Source organism: Pseudorasbora parva, chromosome 3 (genome assembly GCF_024679245.1).
Source record: "Pseudorasbora parva isolate DD20220531a chromosome 3, ASM2467924v1, whole genome shotgun sequence".
In the NCBI taxonomy this organism is placed as follows: domain Eukaryota; kingdom Metazoa; phylum Chordata; class Actinopteri; order Cypriniformes; family Gobionidae; genus Pseudorasbora; species Pseudorasbora parva.
Window position 1 is genome coordinate 90,059 of NC_090174.1, and position 20,324 is coordinate 110,382.

The 20,324-nt window shown below is 42.9% G+C and overlaps 1 pseudogene; it reads right to left on the reverse strand.

Annotated features, from left to right (window-relative positions):
• Nucleotides 1-19,833: 19,833 nt before the first annotated feature.
• LOC137072181 (5S ribosomal RNA) lies at nt 19,834-19,949 on the reverse strand (annotated as a pseudogene).
• Nucleotides 19,950-20,324: the final 375 nt, after the last annotated feature.

The following is a 20,324-nucleotide window of genomic DNA, read 5'->3' on the forward strand; positions in this document are numbered from 1 at the left end:
TCTGGTTCTGCTCAGAATCCTGGCAGCAGCGTTCTGTATGAGCTGCAGCTGTCTAATGGTCTTTTTGGGAAGGACGGTGAGAAGGCCATTACAATAGTCCACCCTACTGGTGATGAAAGCATGAACCAGTTTCTCTAAGTCTTGTCTGGAGACAAAGCATCTAATTCTTGCAATATTTTTCAGATGATAGTATGCTGATTTAGTTATTGCTTTGACATGACTACTGAAACTCAGGTCTGACTCCAAAATCACACCAAGATTCCTGACTTGATTTTTTGTTATCAGACCTTTAGCCTCAAGATATGCGTTCACCTTGAGAATTTCATCTTTGTTTCCAAATGTAGTGATTTCAGTTTTGTCTTTGTTTAACTGAAGATAGTTTTGGCACATCCAGTTGTTAACTTCATCAATGCATTTGCACAGGGAGTCAATGGGGCTGTAGTCATTAGGTGACAGTGCTAAGTAGAGCTGGGTGTCGTCAGCATAGCTGTGGTAAGCAATATAGTTCTTTTTCATTATTTGGCTCAGTGGCAGCATATACAGGTTAAACAGGAGAGGTGCTAGAATTGACCCTTGTGGGACTCCGCATGTCATGGACGTCCACTCAGACTTATGGTCTCCTATACTCACATAATAACCTCTCCCTTCTAAGTATGATCGGAACCATCTGAGGACCATCCCAGAAAGCCCGACCCAGTTTTCTGGCCTGTCTAGAAGTATGTTGTGGTCAACAGTATCAAATGCAGCACTGAGGTCGAGTAGAACCAGAATTGTTGATGTTTTGCCTGTATCAGTATTTAAGCGAATATCATTTATAATCTTTATGAGCGCTGTCTCTGTTCTGTGATTGAACCAGATTGAAAATTGTCAAAGAATCCGTTCGAGCTTAAGAATTTGTTTAGTTGATTGAAAACAACTTTTTCAATGATTTTGCCTATGAAGGGGAGATTTGAGATTGGTCTGTAGTTGCTCAGTATGGAGTTATCCAGAATTCTCTTTTTCAGAAGAGGCTTAACTATTGCAGTTTAAAGGGAGTTTGGAAAAGTCCCATAGAGAAGTGAGGAGTTCACCACTTTTAGGAGATCTGCTTCTAAACAGTTAAACACACTTTTGAAAAAAGAAGTGGGGAGTGCGTCAAGGGAGCAGGTTGATGTTTTAAGGTGCTGTACTCTGTCTTCTAAGATTTAACCGTAATTTGTTTCGAAATCAGACATAGTAATTTTCTGAGGTTTTGGTCTGATCTGTCTGACCCCAGAGCACTCGAGGATGTGCTGATCGCCTTTTTGATATTTTTGATTTTCTCTGAGAAGTAGGAAGCAAACTCGCTGCATTTACTGTCTGAGAGCATTTCTCTTGGAATGTGACTTTGGGGGGTTTGTTAGTCTGTCTACAGTAGCAAAAAGAGTGCGCGTGTTGTTAATGTTTCTGTTTATAATATTTGAGAAGAAGGTCTGTCTAGCTTTGCCTAGGTCAACATTGAAAGCATGAAGGCTGTCTTTATAGATGTTATACTGGACTACAAGTTTTGTCTTCCGCCACTTTCATTCAGATTTTCTGCATTTTCTTTTCATTATTTGAACTGCTGTTGAGTTTCTCCAAGGTGCCTTTTGTTTGCCACTCTTTTTCCTGACTTTCAGAGGAGCAATATCATCATTTACACTCTTATCTTTTGAGTTAAAGGAGTCAAGCAGAAAATCAACAGAGTCTGCAGATATGCTTGGTTTTAGAGATAAAGCCTTCATAAACAGCACATTAGTGTTCTCATTTAAGCATCTCTTTTTGACAGAGACAGATCTAGCTTCAATGGCAGGAGAGATTGATATGTCAAAGAAAATACAGAAATGATCAGACAGTGCCACATCCTTAATAACAATCGATGAAATGTTTAGACCCTTACTGAAAAGTAAATCTAGAGTGTGTCCACGATTGTGTGTGGGTTCACTTCACTTCCTGCTTCGCTACTGTTCGGACGCTCTTGCTTACTGCTCCGCGCTTTGCTCTATCGCTTCTATATTTTATCTCATAATTTTAACTTCAGCAAATCTACACAGTGCTCTAACAACAAAGCTTGACTTTAACGATAAAACTAGAAACTCTGTTGACTGGATTACTACAAAAAAGTGGAACATTTCATCTGACCAGCCTCTCGCTGCCATCAGCTTACATTCCGGAAGGGAAAACACAGCTGCCTACTATCGAAAGGATAAGAAAATGCCTCCTCTAGCTAAGGAATCTTCTTGCTGCACAAACTGCCACAGACTTTTACAAAGGATTGCAGTTCTTGAAACAAAGTTATTTGCGGAACCACCAAACCGGACGAATCACACAGCAGAGCTTCATCACGAACGCCCTCTGCACACAGCCGGTGAGTCCCATAAATTTAGTGCTACTCAACAGATAGAGAAACAAGAAACTGATCGACACACTAATCGATGGCACAAACAGGGGGCAAGACCCAAATGCACTCGAGACGTCAGATTGTCACGAGCTTCATATATTGCTGCTGTTGCATGCTCTACCCCAGACACAAGGATTGCAAACACTAGTTTTCTACCACCGTCTATACATTTCGAAAACAGATTTGAAGTATTAATGAATGTGGGTGATGAATCCCCAAACGTGATGAATATGATCGAACACAGCTTGCATCAGCCCGCAGCTAACACTAATGCTAACAGGCACTCAAGTTTGAGCAGACAGCGGCCCTCAGCTCAGAGCGCAGCCGAGCCAAAGACTCTGATAGTGGGTGACTCTACAGTCAGAAACATTATCAGCAGAGATACAACTACATGCTGCCTTCCACAAGCAACCATTTCTGATGTAAACAGGGAAATTGAGAACATTTTGATGAAACATAAGACTGCAAATCAACTAATCATTCATCTGGGGAAGAACGATATTCAGAGAGAGCAGTCAGAACTCATGAATTCGGACTTCAATTAACTTTTTGAAACACTTAGAAAACTGAAAGTTCAGACGTTCATCAGTGGACCACTGCCAGCAAGAGGAACAAATAGATTCTCAAGGTTCTTGGGCTTAATACATGGCTGCAAAAAACCTGTAACATGAATCGAGTGAACTTCATTGATAACTTCAATCTCTTCTGGAGTCAGAGACAACTGTTTACATCAAATGGCCTCCATCCAAACAAACTTGGTGCAAGAGTGCTAAAGGACAATATTTATTTTTCCCTTCATCATCCTTCAGCTGTGTGTTTTAACCCACTCAACCTGATACAGAGTATGGACGACCACAGGACTTCATTTCAGCTCCTGAATGGACACTCGGTTGACACATCCCACAAGGACAATGAGAACTCCACACAGCCACAACAATTGCTCATGGACACACTCCCAGCTGAGCCCTGCCCACAGAGCTCACTACAGACAGACTGTGATGGATTAGAACTGCTCCAAGATTCAGCACCCAAAGATGACTTTCTTGAAAATGGACAGCAAAGCCAGGACAACATACTTCAGCTTCCGATAACACCAGAGCAACAGCCCCTCTCACCGGACATGTCATTCCTCTCTCCAGACTGATTTTTGTTGCAACTAGACTATCACACTCGATCGCTATGAGCCCCCAGATATCAACCAAAAAGCGTCGAGCCCCACAACCACCAAAGCCTGTGGGCCCAGCTCCCCCTCATCCTGTGAGATTTCTTCGGTCACAACGCCCGGGCCCACACCCTCCTCCATCTGTTGTAGGTGAACCAAAAACAACTGATTCCAGCTCTCAGTGATGTGTTTTGGGTCCCCGCTATGATAACAGTACCTTTATCAAATGTTTACAAAACAAGTGGGAACCCAGTGTGCCTGCCTCTTTCTCTATCTCTGTTCTGTTACGTGAAAGAAAGTCTAAGGCCTTGTCAGGCCGTTTAACAAACCAATATAATCTGCTGCCTGTTACCTGTCAAACTGAGACTAATGTGGGTGAAAAAAATAATACTGTTAAGTTAGCACTTTTAAATATCTGTTCACTTAAGAACAAATCATTCCTAGTCAGCGACTTAATAACCACAAACAACCTTGATTTTTTGCTTCTAAATGAAACGTGGTTAGAAGAAAACTGTAGTGCAACAGTCCTCAATGAAGCAGCCCCTCCTAACTTTACTTTTATGAGTGTTTGCAGAGCAGTTAGGAGAGGTGGGGGTGTTGCTGCTCTTTTTAAAGATGTCTTTCAATGTAAGCAAGTATCATTTGGTGAATATTTGTCTCTAGAATATCTGGGTATTGTGTTAAAAGGTTCTCCACGCATCCTGCTAATCATTGTTTACAGGCCTCCGAAATACTCTCCAGCCTTTATTGAGGAATTTACAGAACTGTTATCAATAATTTCCTCAGAGTTTGACTGTTTTGCTATTGCTGGGGATTTTAACATTCACATAGATAATATTGAATCCAGTACAACAAAAGAGCTCATGACTGTTCTTAACACTTTTGATTTGACACAGCATGTAAATGGACCCACACACAATCGTGGACACACTCTAGATTTACTTATCAGCAAGGGTCTAAACATTTCACCGATTGTTATTAAGGATGTGGCACTGTCTGATCATTTCTGTATTTTCTTTGACATATCAATCTCTCCTGCCATTGAAGCTAGATCTGTCTCTGTCAAAAAGAGATGCTTAAATGAGAACACTAATGTGCTGTTTATGAAGGCTTTATCTCTAAAACCAAGCATATCTGCAGACTCTGTTGATTTTCTCCTTGACTCCTTTAACTCAAAAGTCAAGAGTGTAATTGATGATATTGCCCCTCAAAGCAAGGAGAGTCTGCCTTTAGCTAGTATGCCAGCCGTAGTTGGAACCGGCTTCCTGAACAGATCAGATCTGCTCCAACAGTAGCCACATTCAAATCCAGACTCAGAACACATCTGTTCAGCTGTGCGTTTACTGAATGAGCTCTGAGCACTGTACGGCCGACTGATCAAACCTTATCTATGCATCATTTTTTAAATATTTTTTTATAACTGTTTTAGTTTACCTGTTCTTTTCTTTGGTTATCATCATTTTATTATTTTTAATTCTCTTTACATTGTATTCTTTTTCTTATGCATTTTTTTTAGCCCTATTTTAATTCCTTTCTATGTAAAGCACTTTGAATTGCCATTGTGTATGAAATGTGCTAAATAAATAAACTTGGCTTGCCTTGCCTTGCCTTGGGTCCATTTACATGCTGTGTCAAATCAAAAGTGTTAAGAACAGTCATGAGCTCTTTTGTTGTACTGGATTCAGCATTGTCTATGTGAATGTTAAAATCCCCAGCAATAGCAAAACAGTCAAACTCTGAGGAAATTATTGATAACAGTTCTGTAAATTCCTCAATAAAGGCTGGAGAGTATTTCGGAGGCCTGTAAACAATGATTAGCAGGATGCGTGGAGAACCTTTTAACACAATACCCAGATATTCTAGAGACAAATATTCACCAAATGACACTTGCTTACATTGAAAGACATCTTTAAAAAGAGCAGCAACACCCCCACCTCTCCTAACTGCTCTGCAAACACTCATAAAAGTAAAGTTAGGAGGGGCTGCTTCATTGAGGACTGTTGCACTACAGTTTTCTTCTAGCCACGTTTCATTTAGAAGCAAAAAATCAAGGTTGTTTGTGGTTATTAAGTTGCTGACTAGAAATGATTTGTTCTTAAGTGAACAGATGTTTAAAAGTGCTAACTTAACAGTATTAATTTTTTCACCCACATTAGTCTTAGTTTGACAAGTGACAGGCAGCAGATTATATTGGTTTGTTAAACGGCCTGACAAGGCCTTAGACTTTCTTTCACATAACAGAACTGGGATACAGTGCCCTCCACAATTATTGGCATCCCTGTTTAAGATGTGGTCCTGGACTTCTAAAAATTCTCCCTTTTTTTAAAACTACAAAGAACCCAAATGCAAAAAAAGAGAAAAATGCAACTTTTCATTTAAGTACATTACTTTGGTGGTAAAATTTTTTTACACATTTAGGAAAAAAAAAACTTGAAATCATGTGTCCCACAATTATTGGCACCCCTAACAATTCCTCTGAAAAATGTAATTTATTTTTTTCTAAATATATTTTTCTGTAGTTGCTAAAGTTGGTTAGGGTATCTAGGAAAGTTTAATTAGTAATTCATGAGTTCCTGCTTCCCTGGGGTATAAATATGATGTGACACAGAGGCCTAATTCTCTTACCCATTTTTCAACATGGCAAAGACAAGAAAACACACCATTCAAGTAAGGCAGATGTGTGTCGACCTTCATAAGTCAGGCAATGGCTACAAGAAAATAGCCACTCGCCTTAACTTCCCTGTATCTATAGTCAGTGGAATCTTTAAGAAGTTTAAAACAACCAAACAGTCACAAACAAGGCTGGAAGGGGTCCCAAGTTTATCTTGCCACAACGTATAGTGAGGAAGATGGTAAGTGAAGTAAAAAAATGTCCTAAGCTCACTGTCACAAAATTGCAACAAAGAGTGGAATCTTGGGGTCACAAAGTCTCCAAAGCAACCATCAGATGCTCTCTACATGCCAACAAGCTGTTTGGGAGGCATGCAAGAAAAAAGCCTTTTCTCACTAACAGTCACAAGCGTAAACGTCTGGAGTTTGCTAAGCGGTACTGGGACTTCAACTGCCATCCTGTACTTTGGTCAGATGAGACTAAGATTGAACTTTTGGCAAAAGACACTCTAAGTGTGTCTGGCGTAAAACAAAAGATTAGTATGCCGAAAAGCACCTCATGCCCACCGTGAAGTATGGTGGAGGATCTGTGATGCTGTGGGCCTATTTCTCTTCCAAAGGCTCTGGGAACCTTGCATTGCATGGCATTATGAATGCTTTGAACTACCAGGACATTTTAAATAAAAACCTGATGGCCTCTGCCAGAAAGCTGAAGGTGGGTCGTCATCACCAGGATAATGATCCAAAACATGTGGCAAAATCTACACAAAAATGGTTCAGCAGTCACAAACTCAAGGTCCTCCCATGGCCATCTCAGTCCCCAGACCTCAACCCAATTGAAAACCTGTGGGGCAAGCAAGAGAAGAGAGTGCATGAGAGACGACTCAGGACACCATGATCTAGAAAGATTGTGCAAAGAAGAATAGTCAAAGATCCCTCTCTCTGTGTTCTCCAATCTTGTGAAATGTTATAGGAGAAGATTAAGTGATCTCTTGTTGGCAAAAGGGGGTGGAACAAAGTATTAACATCCGGGGTGCCAATAATTCTGGGACACATGATTTCAAGTTTTTTTTTTTTTTTTCCAAATCTGTGATTCTTTTTACCACCAAAGTAATGTACTTAAACGAAAGGTAGGATTTTTCTCTTTTTTTTGCATTTTGGATCTATGTTGTTTAAAAAAAGGAGAATTTTTAGAAGTCCGCGACCACATCTTAAACAGAGGTGCCAATAATTGTGGAGGGCAATGTAGATAAAGAGGCAGGCACACTGGGTTCCCACTTGTTTTGTAAACATTTGAAAAAGTTACTGTTATCATAGCGGGACCCAAAACACATCACTGAGAGCTGGAATCAGTTGTTTTTGGTTCACCTACAACAGATGGAGGAGGGTGTGGGCCCGGGCGTTGTGACCGAAGAAATCTCACAGGGGGAGGGGGAGCTGGGCCCACAGGCTTTGGTGGTTGTGGGGCTCGACGCTTTTTGGTTGATATCTGGGGGCTCGCAGCAATCGAGTGTGATAGTCTAGTTCCAACAAAAATCAGATCCTCCATTTTCTCTGAGAAGCCAAGATGCGGGGATGCTGGAGAGAGGAATGACATGTCCGGTGAGAGGGGCTGTTGCTCTGGTGTTATCGGAAGCTGAAGTATGTTGTCCTGGCTTTGCTGTCCATTTTCAAGAAAGTCATCTTTGGGTGCTGAATCTTGGAGCAGTTCTAATCCATCACAGTCTGTCTGTAGTGAGCTCTGTGGGCAGGGCTCAGCTGGGAGTGTGTCCATGAGCAATTGTTGTGGCTGCGTGGTGTTATCATTGTCCTTGTGGGATGTGTCAACCGAATGTCCATTCAGGAGCTGAAATGAAGTCCTGTGGTCGTCCATACTCTGTATCAGGTTGAGTGGGTTAAAACACACAGCTGAAGGATGATGAAGGGAAAAATAAATATTGTCCTTTAGCACTCTTGCACCAAGTTTGTTTGGGTGGTGGCCATTTGATGTAAACAGTTGTCTCTGACTCCAGAAGAGATTGAAGTTATCGATGAAATTCACTTCATTCATGTTACAGGTTTTTTGCAGCCATGTATTAAGCTCAAGCAACCTTGAGAACCTATTTATTCCTCTTGCTGGCAGTGGTCCACTGATGAACGGCTGAACTTTCAGTTTTCTAAGTGTTTCAAAAAGTTAATTGAAATCCGACTTCATGAGTTCTGACTGCTCTCTCTGAATATCGTTCTTCCCCACATGAATGATTAGTTGATTTGCAGTCTTATGTTTCATCCGAATGTTCTCAATTTCCCTGTTTACATCAGAAATGGTTGCTTGTGGAAGGCAGCATGTAGTTGTATCTCGGCTGCGAATGTTTCTGACTGTAGAGTCACCCACTATCAGAGTCTTTGGCTCGGCTGCGCTCTGAGCTGAGGGTTGCTGTCTGCTCAACCTTGAGTGCCTGTTAGCATTAGTGTTAGCTGCGGGCTGATGCAATCTGTGTTCGATCATATTCATCACGTTTGGGGATTCATCACCCACATTCATTAATACTTCAAATCTGTTTTCGAAATGTATAGACGGTGGTAGAAAACTAGTGTTTGCAATCCTTGTGTCTGGGGTAGAGCATGCAACTGCAGCAATATATGAAGCTTGTGACAATCTGACGTCTCGAGTGTGTTTGGGTCTTGCCCCCTGTTTGTGCCATCGATTAATGTGTTGATCAGTTTCTTGTTTCTCTATCTGTTGAGTAGCACTAAATTTATGTGATTTGTCCGGTTTGGTGGTTCCGCAAATAACTTTGTTTCAAGAACTGCAATCCTTTGTAAAAGTCTGTGACAGTTTGTGCAGCAAGAAGATTCCTTAGCTAGAGGAGGCATTTTCTTATCCTTTTCAATTTAGGCAGCTGTGTTTTCCCTTCCCGAATGTAAGCGGATGGCAGTGTGGAGGCTGGTCGGATGAAATATTCCACTTTTTTGTAGTAATCCAGTCCACAGAGTTTCTAGTTTTATCGTTGAAGTCAAGCTTTGTTGTTTGAGCACTGTGTTGATTTGCTGAAGTTAAAATTATGAGATAAAATTAAGATGTAAACATGTCATAGCCAAAGAGTTATTTTACAGTATATGCCTTCTGTAAATGATGTTAGAGTGACATTATAGGACAACTTAAAGTGAGATGTAAATAATTTCTACAAATAAAAATTACAGACACATCAAGATCATTTTTATACTTTTTGTATTTGATTGTTCTTTCTTACCAAGTTCTTAAATTTAGTCACCATCAATCACAGTATAAACAATGAAGTGTGAGCAGAAAACACTATCATTATTGATGATTGTTTCTGTCCAGTCCGCTGGTTTTATTGCATTTAACCAAAGCATTTTTTGTTGTCTGGCAGTAACAGTTATGTGATGACATTTCTAATTGGAGCCGGTACTCCGTCTATTCTGGCACCCAACAACACAACAAGATGATATTTTAAGCTCCTTGTGTAGTCGACTCTGTGCTGATTTGTATTAAGCACCTCCAGTTTTCCCTTTATTTTGCCTCTCGACATCGGCACAAATAGGGTAACAGATGCACATCCGAGTGAAGTTTTTTTAGTTTTAGTTTAGAGCTTTATTTACCCCCTTGGGGCAATTAGTTTAGGCTCTCATGGTGCTTCACATTTAACACTAACATATATACATTCAAACATACAAAACACAATAAATAAATATCCATCCATCCATCCATCATCTTCCGCTTATCCGGGGCCGGGTCGCGGGGGCAACAGTCTAAGCAGAGACGCCCAGACTTCCTTCTCTCTGGCCACTTCCTCCAGCTCCTCCGGGGGTACCCCGAGGCGTTCCCAGGCCAGCCTGGAGACATAATCCCTCCAGCGTGTCCTGGGTCTTCCCCGGGGCCTCCTCCCGGTGGGATGTGCCCGGAACACCTCCCTGGGAAGGCGTCCAGGGGGCATCCGAAATAGATGCCCGAGCCACCTCAGCTGGCTCCTCTCACCCTATCTCTAAGGGAGCGCCCAGCCACCCTGCGGAGAAAGCTCATTTCAGCCGCCTGTATCCGGGATCTTGTCCTTTCGGTCATGACCCACAGCTCATGACCATAGGTGAGAGTAGGAACGTAGATTGACCGGTAAATCGAGAGCTTTGCCTTACGGCTCAGCTCCTTCTTCACCACAACAGACCGGTACATCGCCCGCATTACTGCAGATGATGCACCGATCCGTCTGTCAATCTCCCGTTCCATCCTTCCCTCACTCGTGAACAAGACCCCAAGATACTTAAACTCCTCCACTTGAGGCAAGAACTCTCCACCAACCTGAAGTGAGCAAGCTACCCTTTTCCGACTGAGAACCATGGCCTCGGACTTGGAGGTGCTGATTCTCATCCCCGCCGCTTCACACTCGGCTGCAAACCGTCCCAATGCATGTTGAAGGTCCCGGTCTGAGGTTGCCAACACGACAACATCATCTGCAAAGAGCAGCGATGAAATCGCGTGGTCCCCAAACCGGACACTCTCCGGCCCTTGGCTGCGTCTAGAAATTCTGTCCATAAAAATTATGAACACAACCGGTGACAAAGGGCAGCCCTGCCGGAGACCAACATGCACCGGGAACAAATTTGACCTACTGCCGGCAATGCGAACCAAGCTCCTGCTCTGGTTGTAAAGGGACCGTACTGCCCTAAGCAAGGGGCCCCGGACCCCATACTCCCAGAGCACCCCCCACAGGGTGCCACGGGGAACACAGTCGAATGCCTTCTCCAAATCCACAAAGCACATGTGGACCGGTTGGGCAAACTCCCATGAACCCTCCAGCACCCTGTGAAGGATATAGAGCTGGTCCAGCGTTCCACGACCGGGACGAAAACCACACTGCTCCTCCTGAATCCGAGGTTCCACTATCGGCCGAATTCTCCTCTCCAGTACCCTGGCATAGACTTTCCCAGGGAGGCTGAGGAGTGTGATCCCCCTGTAGTTGGAACACACTCTCCGGTCCCCCTTCTTGAAAAGAGGGACCACCACCCCGGTCTGCCAGTCCATAGGCACTGTCCCCAACCGCCACGCGATGCTGCAGAGGCGCGTCAGCCAAGACAGCCCCACAACATCCAGAGACTTAAGGTACTCAGGGCGAATCTCATCCACCCCCGGCGCCTTGCCACCGAGGAGCTTATTAACTACCTCGATGACTTCAGCCCGGGTGATGGACGAGTCCCCCTCCGAGCCCTCAGCCTCTGCTTCCTCAAAGGAAGACGTGTCGGTGGGATTGAGGAGATCCTCGAAGTATTCCTTCCACCGTTCAACAATATCCCCAGTTGAGGTCAGCAGCTGCCCATCTCCACTGTAGACAGTGTTGGTAGGGCACTGCTTCCCCCTCCTGAGGCGTCGAACGGTTTGCCAGAATCTCTTCGAGGCCAACCGATAGTCTTTCTCCATGGCCTCACCGAACTCCTCCCAGGCCCGAGTTTTTGCCTCCACAACCGCCCGGGCTGCCGTCAGCTTGGCCTGCCGGTACCTGTCCGCTGCCTCAGGAGCCCCACAAGCCAGCCAGGCCTGATAGGACTCCTTCTTCAGCTTGACGGCATTCCTTACTTCCGGTGTCCACCACCGGGTTCGGGGATTACCGCCTCGACAGGCACCGGAGACCTTACGGCCACAGCTCCGAGCGGCCGCGTCGACAATGGAGGTGGAGAACATGGTCCACTCGGACTCAATATCTCCAGACTCCCTCGGGATCTGGTCGAAGCTCTGCCGGAGGTGGGAGTTGAAGATCTCTCTGACAGGGGGTTCAGCCAAACGTTCCCAACAGACCCTCACAGTACGTTTGGGTCTGCCGAGTCTGTCCAGCTTCCTCCCCCACCATCGGATCCAACTCACCACCAGGTAGTGATCGGTTGACAGCTCCGCCCCTCTCTTCACCCGAGTGTCCAAGACATACGGCCGGAGGTCAGATGAGACGACCACAAAGTCGATCATCGACCTTCGGCCTAGGGTGTCCTGGTGCCAAGTGCACTGATGGACACCCTTATGCTTGAACATGGTGTTCGTTATGGACAAGCCATGGTTAGCACAGAAGTCCAATAACAGAACACCGCTCGGGTTCAGATCAGGGGGGCCGTTCCTCCCAATCACGCCCCTCCAGGTGTCTCTGTCACTGCCCACATGGGCGTTGAAGTCCCCCAGTAGGACGATGGAGTCTCCAGTCGGAGCACTTTCTAGCACCCCTCCCAGAGACCCCAAGAGGGCCGGGTACTCTGCACTGCCATTCGGCCCGTAGGCACAAATGACAGTGAGAAACCTATCCCCGACTCGAAGGCGCAGGGAAGCAACCCTCTCGCTCACCGGGGTGAACTCCAACACATGGCGACTGAGCTGGGGGGCTATAAGCAAACCCACTCCAGCCCGCCGCCTCTCACCATGGGCAACTCCAGAGTGGTAGAGAGTCCAGCCTCTCTCGAGAAGTGTGGTTCCAGAGCCTAAGCTGTGCGTGGAGGTGAGCCCGACTATTTCTAGTCGGTATCTCTCGACCTCCCGCACAAGCTCAGGCTCCTTCCCCGCCAACGAGGTGACATTCCACGTCCCTAGAGCCAGTTTCCGTGTCCAGAGATCGGGTCGTCGGGGGCCTCGCCTTCGACTGTCGCCCGATCCACTATGCACCGGCCCCTTATGATCCCTCCTGCAGGTGGTGAGCCCACAGGAGGGCGGCCCCACGTCGCTCTTTCGGGCTGAGCCCGGCCGGGCCCCATGGGGGAAGGCCCGGCCACCAGGCGCTCGCATACGAGCCCCAACCCCGGGCCTGGCTCCAGGGTGGGGCCCCGGCTGCGCCATGCCGGGCGACGTCTCGGCCCTTGTTTTTAATTTTTTCATAATGGGCTTGTGAACTGCTCTTAGTCTGGCCCGTCACCAAGGACCTGTTTGCCTTGGGAGGCCCTACCAGGGGCATAAAGCCCCGGACAACATAGCTCCTAGGATCATTCAGGTACTCAAACCCCTCCACCACGATAAGGTGACAGTTCAAGGAGGGGAATAAATAAATAAATAAATAAATAAATAAATAAATAAATAATCAACCAATGAATGAATGAAATGAATGAGACGGAGGGAAGCTAGCGAGTGAAGGGCATGATAAAAACCATCTGGAGCTCTGCACGGGTGGATAGGCTACGAGTGTTTGAGGAAACACTGGCAGGATTTACTTGTGTTTTTTTCTTCATATTTGAGTGTTTATTATTCTGTTTTATATTCAGTGAAAGGCTTGGCCATTTGTTTTAATTGTTGCAGTTATTATTTCATTCCCATTTACTACTGTGGGTTTATTTGAGAACCTGATCATTAGCCCTTATTAAAATAAGTGAATAATGAGTGAATGTGAGATCTTAAAAGAGCTCAGGTTAGCCTTCCCCCATGAGGGGGCGCTACACATGTAAAAGATTATAGACATTTCAAATCCTGCATTTCAACAATATCACACAAGCAATAATTGTTCTGAACATTCAGTGGTTAATTAAACAAGCAATAAATACTGAAGAACTTACGTGACTGACGGTAGTTTGTGTGTTTCGTCTGCAGGTCAAAGGTTTGTGGAGCGGCTCACAGACTGACTGATGTTTCACACATTTACACTGAAGTGTTGGAAGAGCTCTTCATTCACTGCATACACTGGAAAACACACATTTCAAAGGTTGGGGATCTGGCCTGTTTCAGAAAGGAGTTAAAGTGGAAACTCTCAGTATGTTAATCCTGAAATAAGTTTCAGAATGGGAGGTTAAGTTAAAACACTGAGTATCTTAACCCTGACATGACGGAAACTCTGGGTTTTCTGTTTCAGAATGGGAGGCATGTTAACCCTTAGACAGCTGGGTAACTTAAGTCAAGCTAGTTTCTGAAAGAGAGGTAACTTATACTCAGAATCAGTTTCCAGGGTAAATTACTCCATGAACCTAACCTGGTCTGGAGCAGGTTTTCTTCAGTAAACCCAGAGTTTCTTTCCCCCTTTTTTTGTAAGAATGTTTAAATAAATTAAAAGTCTTTTAATACGTAAAAAGCTCACAAATGTTTTTCTTCCTGAGTATTTTTGTCTTATTTCAAGTACAAATATCTAGAATTAAATATCTAGAATTAAATCTATAATCTAAAGTAAGTGCATTTTACTTTAAAGAGTTCACTCAAAAATGAAAATGTTATGTTTCTCTGCTGATCCCCAGGGCATCCAACATGTAGGTGTGTGTGTTTCTTCAGGAGAACACAAATGAAGACTTTTAACTCAACCGTTGCTGCATCCCAGTCATATAATGGTGTGAATGGGGAACAATTCTATGCGAGCAAAAACAAACAAACAAACAAACAAAACATGCTAAGACAACACACACACAAACCCTGCTGCTCATGACGACACTTTGATGTCTTGACATGAACCGATCGGTTTCTGTGAGAAAAACAACAGTATGCTATTTATTTTTTACCTCATAGCAGGCGAATCTCATCTAGTGTTCCCATTCGTCATCGTCATGTTTTTATTTGTTTTGTTAAAAACATGTCGAGAAGTTTTTTAACAGTATGTACAAACTGACATTAATATTTAACAAGGCTGTAAAAAAAGAAAGCATACAAAACAACCGCTGTACAATGTCATTTACTATCTTGGCTGAATTGGTCATATAACTGCATCACATGGCTAAATGCGTCATCGTATTAAAAAGCCTCTGTTTTCACAGTCCACACTACGACGAGAAGATGGCGTTTTCAAATGTATCTGCTTTGGAGAGCGTTTTCAAAACGATACGTTTTCAGTGACTTAAAACGCTGTCTCAGTGTGGATGGAAGGCCAAAACGGAGAGAAAAATATAAGTTTTCAAATGAAAACGTATTAGTGTGGACTAGACATGTGCCGATATTCGATAATGCGATTGATCAAGATAATGAATATGCACGATATTGTTATCATGGGCACTTTAAAATATCGTAAATAATAATGTATTAACAATTTATATATATTTTTTAAATGCACTCTAGAATACTTTGCCCATCAACCGTAAAAATGCTCAACACCGCTGTATTCTGCGTCAAAGGGAAGCGCTCAGATATAAACAAGCCCAACGTGCGTTTGCACATGAGTGAAGGAGACGCGCTGCTGAAGTGCCGCTCAGTGACAGCAGAGGGCGCTGATGAACTGCAGAATGCTGCGCTTACCCCGGGAACCCGCAAACAAACAAAAACCGCGTGTAGTTTTTAAAACTGCCATTCGTTTTTTTGTAATCTCAATGTTGTTCATCAAAGCACCAAATACTTAATACTTAAAGACTTAATAGGCTATTTATTTTCAAACGTAAACATTTTTATGTTTTAATCTGGACTACATGCCCTAATAATTAGAACTGTTCTAATTATGTGTTATTGTTTAGTAAAACTTTGAGACATCCGACTTCATTATTACCAAACTGACAATGAAAAATACTTATAAAGAATTAATCATTCTAAGTAATGTTAATTTCTTAGTTATTGTTTAATAACATTAAAATCAAAATCAAAATAACTTTTTATGGACCTAAGATAAAACTTACAATGATCATTTCTTAACTAACATTACCAAAAACATTATTACTTGCTGTAACAAATGTAGCTGTTGCTCAATCTTAGTGAATGCATTAAATAATGAGACCTTATTTGTTAGCCTACCTGTTGTTCTTTATAGCCTAATTCTTTTGCACTTTAATCTGTTTGAAAATTGTACTTTTACAGCCCTGAAAAAAATTAAGAGACCACTTAACATTGATTTCTCATTGTTTCTCAATGTTAAGTGGTCTCTTAATTTTTTTCCAGAGCTGCATTATTGTATTAAACATTCAGTTATTTTTGTTATTACAAAAGTAGTTCTTAAAGCTGTTATGCTATGGCAACTTTTTTATGCAACTTATTTCAATATTGTGATAATATCGTATATATGGATAAAACTTCAGCAATTTATCGCAACATGAAAAATTGATATCGGCACATGCCTAGTGTGGACATGGCCTTAATAAATGAAGCAATTGATGACTTAATTAAACACAGCTGAAAAGAACTAGACTAACAAGGGTAACCAAGGAAACAGACAAGTGGCGGGAAAACTAAGATGGGAATGTGACAAGTACAAAAACACAACAGAGACAGACAAGACATGTGAGAGAATTAGACACTGAATGATGTTAATTTATTTAAGTTTAATTATAGTGAGTGAGTAAGTAAGTAAGTAAATTTTATTTATATAGCACATTTAACCAAAGCAAAGCTATCCAAAGTGCTGTACAGAGTAAAGAAAAAATACAGTCTAAAACAATTTCACGAGTTCCCACTTACATCAAATTAAATAGAGTAAAGATTATGCGCATTTGGCGTGCTGTCCAGGGGAGGGCTCCGGGCTCGGATTTCTGCCCGAACCAAGAGTATCCCCCAAAATGCAAGGAGTGGAGGACAGCCACCAGAAAACCCCCAAATACGCAGAAAAATTGGTGGGCTGATAATTTGAGAGGCCTGGCTGCTAGACCAGGAGAGCCCGTGTTGCCTCGCTGCATCGGGTGGACGGGTTGAGGAGCGGCCTAGAATTTGGCGTACCGATCGGGAAGGCTCTTTATCGAGTCTGGAGGGGGCCTGGCTCACTGCAACAGACGTAAGACGAGCTCTTCCGGCTGATAAATGAGCAGCATCCTCAAATCAGAAAGACCGATTAGGAAGCCTCTTACAACATCTGAGGGGGGCCTGGCAGTCTTAAATTAAAATTACCGATCGGAAAGGCTCTTGCAACGTCTGAGGGGGGCCAGGCTCACTGCAACAGACGAGAAACAAGCTGTACCAGCTGATGATGAGGAGCATCCTCAAATCAGAAAGACCGATTAGGAAGGCTCTTACAACATCTGAGGGGGGCCTGGCTCACTGCAACAGACGAGAAAAACCCTGCCGGCCAATAAATGAGGAGCAACCTTGAATTTGACAGACCGATCGGGGAGGTTCTTGCAACGTCTGAGGGGGGCCGGGCTCACTGCAACAGACGAGAAACAAACCCTAACGGCCGATAAATGAGGAGCATCCTCAAATTAGAATGACTGATCGGGAAGGCTCTTGCAATGTCTGAGGGGGGCCCGGCTCACTGCAACAGACGAGAAAAATCCCGCCGACCAATAAATGAGGAGCATCCTCAAATTGGAAAGACCTTTAGAGGGGAGGTCACATTTTGTTAGCTTCCCTTTCCTAAAAACCATAAATAATTTGGTGAGGGTCCTTAAAAAAAGACGTTGGTAACCCAGGAGGGAGTGCCTGAGACAGATATAAAAATGTTGGCAGAACAGTCATTTTGATACAATTTACCTGATCAACTAATGAAATATTTCCATCTATCTGAATCCCCTTCTACTCTAATAATAATAATAAATATAGCTGCTAGCAGCAATTGCGGGGCCAAGCCCATTATGGCTCTTCTTGGCTTTTTTTGGACTTTGGATATTATTAGGAAACTTTTTTACATTGCCTAATTCACATGCTTAAACAACATAACTTAACTTTACTTACTACACATTGAATTTGACCAATCAATCTTCAAAGCTATAGCCTGTTGCTTTAAACAGCAGACCACTCATACTTTGGTTTGTTTAATTTTATAAAGGCTTGAGATTTCGAAGGCAGAACTGCAGCTTTTGCCACTAAATGACAACATTACACACAATTTTATAAAGCTGTCCCCCATGGGACTCGAACCCATAACCTCACAATCCGGTGTCTGACACTCATCTCATTGCGCCACAGGGAAGACATGTGTTCATTGACATGCCATAGGTCCATAGTTAAAATTAGAAATTAACTCAAAATGAAGATTTTTGGATTTAATGAACAACATTATATATTTTTTGTGAAAAATTGGATGAAATCATTCTTAGAAGTAATTAATGTTTTGAACGGAAAAACATTTTTGCAAATAACCATTTAGAATGCTAAGCTAATTAGCATAAAGACACAAACACAGGCAAGTTCAACTTCAGAGGTGGATTTCTCCGGAACGGTAGCGAATATCAAAAATCTGTTCAGTCATTTCTTTGCGGCTCACTCTATATTTATTATGAGCCAATTTTGAACAAAATTGGACAAAATTTGAAGGAGGAGTAGCGAAAAAACTGTTTTTCACTTGATTCAATATGGCGCACAGTCACATGTTTGGAAAATGACAAATGAGACATCGTCGAAATCTGCAAAACCCAGAGAACAAAATGACATACATTATATAGAATATAGATAATGTTTTCAAAAGTTATAAACGTTTTAGCAAAAAATCATATATCTCTGGAACACTAGGTGGCGCTATTCTGAAACTTCTCATGTACATTCGGGACATGATGACGGTCATGCATACCAAATTGTGTGCAGATATGTCAAATATTATAAAAGATATCACATTTTATGACAAAATTCAAAATGGCGGTCACGTGGTTCATCCGATCCTAACATATCTTATATCACCAGATTCAGCATGAAACGAGGAATCCATAGACACCAATATTATGATTTTCTGACAAACCGTTCGGATGTTATGGGCAAAAATAGCCTTTTTTCATATCTCATGACCCCTAGGTGGCGCTGTTCCCAACTTTAGCATGGATCCTCAGATCATGGGTCTGATGAAGCATACCAATTTTCGTTTCGATTGGTCAAAGTTTGGCCGAGATACAGCCTCAGAACCAATTTTGGGTCGAGCTTGTTAAGTTCATGACATTATAACTTTTGAACAGAGATGAATATCAAAATTCTGTTCAGTCATTTCTGTGCGGCTCAGTCCAAAGATTCTCTCTGCCAAGTTTGGACAAAATTAGACAAATTTTGAAGGAGGAGTAGCAAAAAAACTGAATACTGTACTTTTTAAAATGGCCATTACTGTAATGGGCGGAGTCTTAATGTAAGATATTAAATTTGATCAGCATGATGAGAGGAATCAGGTGTACTAAGTGGCATTTTTCTACCTCAAAGGGTTCAAAAGTTATAACAGTTTCAATGTTGAATTTTTGGACTGGTGGTGGCGCTATGGAGTTGGTCTTAGAGACTCCAAATTTGGTCCATTTATTATTTATTACTATCTCTACAAGTGTGCCAAATTTCATCATTTTCCTACTTACGGTTCATAGGGCTGCCATTGACTCCCATAGGGGAGGAAGAATAATAATAATAATAATAATATAGGAAACTAACAGATACAATAGGGGCTACAGCCCTTTCAGGGCTTGGCCCCTAATAATAATAATAATAATAATAACTAGTTACATTTTATATAATGCTTTTCAAGGCACTCAAAGCGCTTTACATAGAAGGGGGGAATCTCCTCAACCACCACCAATGTGCAGCACCACCTGATGATGCGGCGGCAGCCATATTGAGCCAGAACGCTCACCACACACCAGCTGATTGGTGGAGAGGAGACCGAGTGATGAAGCCAATCAGGAGAGGGGGAGGATTAGGAGGCCATGATGGACAGAGGCCAGTGTGCAAATTTGGCCAGGATGCCGGGGTTACACCCCTACTCTTTATCGAAGGACATCCTGGGATTTTTTATGTCAGGACCTCGGTTTAACGTCTATCCACAGGACGGTGCTCTTTTGACAGTATAGTTTCCCCATCACTATACTGGGGTGTTAGGGCCCACACAGACCCTGCTGGCCTCACTAACACCTCTACCAGCAGCTCCTGGTTTTCCCAGTTGGTCTCCCATCCAGGTACTGGCCAGGCTCAGCCCTGCTTAGCTTCAGTGAGAAACCAGTCTTGGGCTACAGGGTGATATGGCTGCTGGTAATATAAGCAAGGGAGCATAGTTTTAATTGTATAGCTGAGGCAGTTCTCTGGCTATCTGTAGTCTTAGATATGTACTTTAATCCACATTCCAGGCAAAGGGAATATTTTAAGGGGTAATCGAGTAGCAGCCTTATTAAGAGGCATAGAAACACTCTTATTCACATGCATTTTATAACCAGATATGATTCCATAGTCTTGTAATAAAGACGTTAAGGCTGGTATTGAGGAATTACACCAGTCAAATACAGCATGATATTGTCTGTGTATAGACAGATTACATGCTGAGATTGAAGGGTTGTAAAAACCCACCGATGACATCATGTGAGTGAATTGCAAGAGCAAATAAGAGGGAACAGTGGGCAGCCCTGTCTTAT